At 38.6% G+C, this 8,480-nt stretch overlaps 1 protein-coding gene across 2 annotated transcripts in view; it reads right to left on the bottom strand.

Annotated features, from left to right (window-relative positions):
• The window catches only part of LOC138060115 (neuropeptide FF receptor 2-like), a 9,765-nt gene extending 7,646 nt beyond the window's left edge, over positions 1–2,119 (bottom strand). For both annotated transcript variants that reach the window (XM_068905822.1, XM_068905821.1), the window contains exon 1: positions 1,961–2,119. The gene's annotated coding sequence lies outside the window, so the exon portion shown is untranslated. The remainder of the gene's footprint in view (positions 1–1,960) is intronic.
• Between the last annotated feature and the right edge of the window lie 6,361 nt (positions 2,120–8,480).

The following is an 8,480-nucleotide window of genomic DNA, read 5'->3' as shown; positions in this document are numbered from 1 at the left end:
ATACTGTAATCTTTGATTTTCAAAAGGAATCGCTGTAAATATTCGAAAATTCAGAAAATTACTCACCTCCAATCGCTACGCCGGACCTTCGATGTTCCTTGTGACTCTCTGCCTCGTGACTCAAGTTACCCACAACACCTCGCGAACTCGGTGAACAATACCGATATCACCTTGCACGCCCTGTTAAGCAACACCGATCCAAGCTTGCGCGCTTGGTTGACCAAATCGAAATTGCTTTACCCCATGCAATATCTACCAGTTTACATACTAATTTACATATTTTCCCTTTTTACGAGGGGGCTTCTAGGTTGCCTCCTCGGGTTTTTACCTCTGGGCCAAAACCCTGAGGGGGCAATAATAATAATTCAAAATCAAAAATGCATGCAAGGGTAGCATTACTTCAGAAGTACACACATTTCGTGAACATGGGTGACAAGATATAACTATATATGTTCACCTGTCAGTTATAGAATCGGATATGATATCGTTTCTTCAGCTGAGTAAAAAGAGATTTGTGCCCTAATTTAGCAAAAGCCTTCATTACAGCACAGGATCATTTAGGGTGCGTTCGATTGACCCTATTCCGGAATAAGAATACGCGGGGTGATGATTTAAAACGGTATGTCTGGCGTTTTGAAGCAGCAAGGATAATAAAGATATGTTTAAAATAGCATTTTAGCAGGTGTTTGACAATTTTAATGTGAATCTCTGTAAAAACGAACGATTTCTAACTTCTATTCCATGTATTCCTATTCCGGAATATGGTCAATCGAACGCACCCTTAATTTAACCATAATCGTTCGCCTTGTTGTCTAAAAGCAGATCAGTTTTATCAAAAAAAAGACGAATCAACTTGCTTTTTATAACGAGATGAAATTTCTTACGTTGAACATGTTTTCGATTGGCTTTACGCTCATAAGGGCATCGCTCCAACAGATATCATTCCTTTCTCCGCCCATCGCGACTGGAGAATCATTGATCGCTACTGTTTCTTCTAAACCAAACCCTTTCGAGTCCTTGATCGTGAAACCGAATTAGCGATTTAGCTGGCCCAAACAATATTATTCTTCCTTTGTCTCAATCCAGCGCTGTAAAACTTCTTATTCTAATGTATGTGTCTACTGTTTTTTTTTTACGCGGACTGGTAAAGGAGCGTTTTATTTTGACGACCAAAAGAAAACCAATCCAGAATTCTACTTACCGAAAACTATTCTTGAACAAACTGGCAACACAAACTAAATTTGACCAACTGAAAGATTTTTTATTCGGTAGAAATAACTGCAATATAATCAATTTAGGAAAGACCTCACAAAGATTACGAAAATGTCAAATTTTGAAATCGCTTGCAAAAATTTTCTTAACTTTAAGCTACGGTAATGCGAGCGAGAAAAACGTTCAATTTGTCTCACAACGTTGCTGCGAAACTAGTCGAAAAGCGATGTTTTTCGTTTTACATTCCACGCACAACCTGTCTTGCAACAAAAAACTACGTTGTTTTGTGGCAGGAAGTGGAACGGGTCTCTACTCTCAGCAACACTCTGCAGCAACTTGCAAAACATTTTTAATGTTGCAAGACAGGTTGTGCGTGGGATGTAAAACGCAGAACATCGCCTTTGTACTAGTTTCGCAGCAATCATGATCACGAGACAAGCTGGACGTTTTTGTTGCTCGTATTACCGTGGCTTTACCGACCTTTGTGGGAAATATTCGGTCAGCAGGTTTGAATAGAGCTTCGAAAAAAGTCGGCCAAGGGCGAATTCTTTGCGGAGTTATTAATTTAGATTTGTTGGAAAAAATTACTTTTCTTATTCACCGTGTTAATTAATGAAATTGCTTTTCTTTTTTAACCATCTCGGAACCATCGAAATACACTTTTATAGCGAGAGGAGCGAGGCTCACAAACTTCTGTAGTTTCTACTTTCTAAAACTCTTCAAAATTCCTTGTATAAACTTGACTTACCTCGTTAATATTTCACTTGAATGGGAAGTTTTTCTCCGCTTCAAAGACTTTCATAACAAGCACAGATGTATCCCGGAAAATTTTGAATTCCCAGAAACTAATTGCGTTTGCTGTTGTTTTTTTTTTTCACAAAAGGGTAATCAGATTCAGCTGGATGCGTTGCCAAACTTTTCCTTTCCAAACAAATGACAAAATAGGCAATTAAAAGGGCTTTCATTGTCAGAAAAGCTTGACTCAATACATGAATATATTTGCTTTGTGTGGAGCTTAAAGGAATATTACAGTAACTGACAAAAACCCACGCAATAAAAGTCAATATTTGATTCTTATTACACACTGGCATAACATAATTATTTAGATGGAGTAAAAAAGATTAAGAATGGACCACACATTTTGCATACATTGATTTCCCTTTTCTTTATATACTTTCCCGTGGAAAAAACTTGAGATTGTTTATGGTTTTCAAAATTACGAAAGGGTAGCTCAATTGTAAACCACTGCACCAGCGTTCTAGGGGTCTTGCGTTCAAGTCCCTTTTATGGCTTCCCTTTTCGTTACTTCTCAAGATTCTTTCATAACTGCCGTGATCTAAAAATCTCAACAGAATTCAGGCAGCAAGTCTTTAGGTCCCCTTAGGAAATTTCAAAACGATTTAGATTCTTGGTTGGCGAAAAATGGGAGATATTTCCAACATAATGATGAAAAATACGCAGTTGCTCGATCTTAATTTTTTTCACATAAGAAATCATTTTGTTTATTTTTGTTGGATAGATAAGGAAATGTCAGCTGACAGTGGGTTTTGCGGTGTGTAAATAGCAAATTCATTTGACTTATAAAATCTATCATAATACCGATATATGTATTTTTTTTATAACAGGTGGAGGCGCGTGGCTTGTTATCAGTTCAAGGAACATTTCATCTTTATCCTACTCTATCGAAAACTAAATGCAAAGACTCAGTTCCCCTCGTCTGAAGTCTGAGAAGCGTTACGTCTTCTAGTGCAACGAATTTTTTCCATTATGAAACTCTCGATTCATTTTAACCTGTTGTCTCTGCTTCTTAGTTGTCTACATCTTTGAATCATCAGCTTTAGACGTCAACTTTAAAAACATCTTTTCCTCTTCTGAAATTTACTTTTGCCTTTATTTCAAACACAAGATTTCTACAGAAGGGGGCGCTAAAAGCCCATGGCCCCAGCATGCCATGAAGTCATAATCACTAGAGATCTAACATCATAACCAAGAGATTTTCCCCATTACCCATCTAAACAATGCTTTATGGGATTGCTTTAAGTTAGGGCTGGATAAAGCAGAGAGGTGTGATTTTAACTTAAAAGTTTTACGCCGTATTCTCCACCAATGGAGAGCATCTCCAAACGGCAAACGTTAGTTCGCCGCTGAAATTTGAGCTTTGCCAAAAATCAAAGGAATTTGTTCAAGTTTAGTTCATTTTTGCCTGTTATCTATATTTATATGTAAATGAGGTCAATCAAGATGCACGCATTTTGATTTGTTGTCACCCATGATCTGTTGGAGGACAGAAGCATCACATAGCTGGCGTCATCATCGTAAAACTCTTAATTACTGGGTTGGCAGTTTGGCAATCCCAGTCGGAAAATGGGTAATATTTGTTGGTTTATTATTTATAATTTTTTCCGTGTCATGAAAAATCTTTCCTGTCCCTCCCCTGTTAAGTTGTGTCTTTGTGTGTAGAGTCTTCTGTGCGTATTTTGTTCGGTTTGAGGGGGCTGGGGTAATGCGTAGATTTCTGTGGTGGACACAGGAGGACATTTAATTAGCCTGCAATGGCGTCGAGAGGCATTGTAACGCAAATGGCGTTTTAGTGCATCTTTAAACAAAATACACCCTTATGGAGCACAAGAATGGAACGTCAATTGTTATAAACAAGACAGGTGGTGAAAAAATATCTGGAATCTTAAAAGCGACGATTAATGGACTTCGACAACAATCTTTCGGCCGTCGAGCCGTATTCAAAGTGAGCTGTATTTCTAATATTTCACGAAGTGTGATGTTATGTACAACACTGAAACCAAATGGAAAATTATCTGGTAACTTATGGGTTCAACAAAGACAGAGAAGGAATCAAACACCTTCAGTGAATCTGTGATTTTTGTTCAAGTACAAGGAAGGGTTACGTTTTAAGAAACGTTGGCCGTGTAGCACTTATATTTCAACAGACAGACTTAACTGATTAGAGTGTAATGTGAAGTGCTAAGTTTCTACCCCATATGAACCATGTGAGCATTAGCCCTACTGATGGAAATGGGCCCACACAAGGACGTAGAAAAACTCTGACCAGGGTGGGAATTGAACCCACGACCTTCGGATTAGATCACCGCTGCTCCACCGACTGACCTACAAGGTCAGACAGGAGCAGGCCGTGGGAACTGGAGATGTTGAAGTCCCGGCAATGAACATGTGCAAGTACAAGGAAGGGTTACCTTTTTAAGTTAAGTCTGTTGAAATATAAGTGCTACAAGGCCAACGTTTGTAAAAACGTAACCCTTCCTTAACCCTTCGTATTAAAATTTTATTTGGGAAGCCAACAGTATTTCTTTAACTTCCCGGCTAATCCAATTTATTGCTACGACTTACTAGTGCGAAGATTGTTTACATGAAACGCCTCACGCTTTTCGCGATTCTGAAATTACATTATTTTCTTGACATACTCCTTTATCACGAAGATTTTTCAACAAATATCGCTCTACTCTCAACCTAAAAACATTCAGATAGTAAAAGACTCCATATTTATTAACCATTTCTTTTGCCTTTGTGCTTGTCAGCATTGTGATTTGCGATAATTCCCAAGTCTGTTTTCGTATCTCATAGATGTTTAGATTTTCAAATGGCCGCTAATCCTCGCGATTGTGTAAATAGTTGACCCTGAAGTCAAAATAGATACGTTTTTCAGGAATCCGACAGATGAAATGTAAATATTCAGTTAAATAACGGACGTTTTTTGGCTTAAAAGTACGTTTTTTTTACTCTGAAAACGACGAAGAATTAACATTCTTTCCTGTAGTTCATTCAGTTGACACAAGGTGATCACGTGCACCTTTATGGTTGCCTAGCACGTGATCGATTTCTTCCTTTTGACAGAACATCATGACCTTTTACTTCATCCATAAAAGTCAGAGACTGCAAGAGTTTTCGTGCTTTTACGATCGATTGTAACTAATCTTTCGATAACAATTCGATTCAAGAATTATATATAAAAACTATGTTATTTTTTTCTTCATCTGTCTTTTGCCTTGTCTTTTACTGTTAACTCCCGAATTTTACGGTACTTTTTGGAGCAAACATAAAACCAAAAAATGTTTTGACCTGGCATCAGATTAGACTGAAAAGAAGAGGAATTATGAAGCGGAAACAGCATCTTAGTGTGTGCAATTCACCTTTATCACTCGGCGGCCATTTTGGAGTCCGTGGGGAATAAAGACTTTGTCTTTGCATTGTCTTTGCCCGTCCAGCCTCGCACTGAATGAGAGGTTCCAGGGGAAAAAATTTTGGTTTGGACATTGAATGATATGGGTCTATAAACGTTTGCTTAGTGCAACTGCAAGACATGCATGACTTGCAGGAAAACGTCCGTCACAGCAATTTGCAATTAGTTTTTTTGCAGACTATTTATTTAAAGAAGAAACGTGTTTTGTTATCTGTAAACTGAATTTATTACCAAAGGTTAAGAAACTAAAAGACCTCAAAATGGGACAGGACATTACAAAATAATTAAAAGTGTGAAAGTGTGAGTAAAAGGGCCTCTGCTGGCACGACATCTGGGTGACCCCTGGGTGTGTAATTGAGAATTCTTGCCTTAGTCGTGCTGATTTCATGGGTCGTGCGTGGTTACAGTAAGGAATTGTAGTCTTCCTTTGCATGGCCCTATGAGGAGTAATAGGAATGACAGCAGTAGGACAAAATTTAATGGAGAAATAACAGTAACAGGAGCGATAAGTATAGGAAATCGCATCAACTTCGTTCCCAGGGCTTTTCACCGCAGAGAATGTCCCAGGGTTCCCGGCGGTGAAAAGCCCTGGGAACGAAGTTGAAATCGTATAAACATGAGTGCACGAGTGACGTTCTGATTGTGCAGGGCTGGCGTAGTGGTGAGAGCACTCGCCTTTCAGCAATGTGGTCCGGGTTGGATTCCCAGACTCGGCGTCATATTGGTTTGAGTTTGATGGTTCTCTTCTCCAAGAGGTTTTTCTCGGGGTACTGTGGTTTTTCCCTCTCCTCAAAACCAACATTTGATTTGATTTGCGTTAATTTGTTGATTTCAATTTAGTGTCCCCAAAGTGCTACAGCTCTAGAAGACTAGACAATTAAATAAATAAATAAATAAATAAATACATAAATAAATAAATAGATAAATAAATAAATAAAGTTCCTTTCCTTTTTTGAAACTTTCCAAAAATCACCAGTGACCATGAATCACGAAATGAACGGCGAGCAAGTTCATACGATTTTTTATTTATTATATAGCGATGTTTCTCGTGACGTTATTAAAGGCCCACCTTCAACCGACAGGCCTTTCGACCGTTCGTTTTTGTTATGGAAATTCGTATTTCTTATCGCAGCGATCTAATTGGATGAATCTCGGATTCGGGTGGAATTTTCATATATGAAAATTGTTCCGAGGCACGCAATGTCTGTCGGTTGAAGGTGGGCCTTTAATTGTTATTAATGTGCCAACCAGAACCTAATTGGCTGTTGAAACAATGACTTCTTTTGTTCCGTGGTTTCAAAAGAAATGTGACGTCAATGTTTGTATACAATAAAATTACTCCATCGCTGTTTCCATAGCAACTTCTGAATTGCACTCTTTCATCTATTTATGCATTTGTCATTGACCAAGCAGAACAATATATTCTGTTGAGTATACAATAATAGGAGTAATCATTTCAGACAAACAGGCGAAAGTTCCACGAAAGGATTTGATTATCTTCTCCTCGACAAGCAATTGTCCTGTTTTAGAATACGCTTGCCGCGTCTTTATCGCTGCTTTGCTAATTGTCGCAGTATCTGTACTTGTCTCTTTCTTTGTAATCTAATCATAAAAAAGGAAACAAATGAGTGGATTGCGAATACATGATCTACCCGGACTTCGTCTTTCTCTGAAGCCGAAAACATAGACCGTATTCATAAATGGCGACCAAGAAATTATTCTTAACTGTGTGATAAGCAGTCTGGCTAAAGACCCCCGTAAAGCATTGTAAATTAGTCTTGAAAAGCCCCGAGGGGAGAGACTAATAGCTACACTTCACTCCAATTAAATGCTAAGCATCCTCACTAGCCTCACTTCGGAGAAAAAATCCTTTTGAAGTTTGTTCGTGAAAACGAGGCTAGCGAGGATGATGAGCATAAAGACAAAATTTTAATTACTTAGCCGTCATTTATGAATACGGTCTATGACTTCTTTATACAAGAGAAGACAGGCTGTGAGTAACAACAACAACAACGACGGCAATTTTGAGAACTTTCAAAATATCATTCGTGGCCATAAATCCCAAACTGCACTCGAGTTAATACGCTTTTACAGTCATCCTTTACTAATTCAAACATGATTAAATCACATCATAGCTGATGAGACCACGGAAATTTATAGTAGCCCGTATCAGCAATCCCTAAACTCATAGTTGTAACAACTACCGGTAAGAACTCCACAAACCCGCCAGAAAAATCAATAAGGGTGAAAACCCAAATAAAATTACAATCACAAAAAAGTGAAAAAATACTTTAAACTCGAATTACTTAAAAAGAGAAAGACTCTCGGATGCTTTAATGTTGCCGGTTTCCACAGAGTTCCAGAGGATATTAATGCTCACACCCTGAGCGACGAAGTACTTTCTAAAGTCAAGTGAATAACAATTATGCATACCATACACCCCACAGAGCCCAGGAGATTGTTCCTCGGTTGGCCTACAAGTGTTACAATCATCTCATTCCAGATCCTATGAGGCATCTCGTTGCCTAAAAACTGGTAACCCTGTAATTTTACGAGGAAACACTGGCGTTTCTCCAGATCTCAGTCTGGTCATCGTAAGAACTCCATTTCATTTAAGATCAAAGAAGAGGGTCAGGATGGGAGAGCTGGAATCTCAGCTATCAGCTAAATTTTCGCACATTTCTCAGCTGCCTGCTAAAGTTTTGACAATTTCTCAGCTAACAGTTAAAAAGTACATCAACAATTCCCAGCTATCAGTTAAAAAACACATCGTTTCTCAGCTAACAGCATATATCACAGTTCTTACAATAATTAGTGTCTATTACTCTTAATACTAAGGATTTCACTAAGAATAAATTAAGTGCAAAAAACACTGAGCGCGAGCCTTGTGATGAAGTACCTGGCTAACGAAGGCTACGACCACGTTAGCAAGAGAAAATGAGGGGACAGAAAGGGAGGCTCAGGGCGTTGGCCGGGTCATGTCCCCGAAAGTTATTTTTAGACAAGCGGAAGTATTTCTTCTAGCGGAAGTCTGTCTTCCGTGACGTCCGCATGT

Source organism: Montipora capricornis, chromosome 8 (genome assembly GCF_036669925.1).
Source record: "Montipora capricornis isolate CH-2021 chromosome 8, ASM3666992v2, whole genome shotgun sequence".
In the NCBI taxonomy this organism is placed as follows: Eukaryota; Metazoa; Cnidaria; class Anthozoa; order Scleractinia; family Acroporidae; genus Montipora; species Montipora capricornis.
Note: the sequence above shows the minus strand (reverse complement) of the source record. Positions and strands in the feature narration are given on the sequence as shown.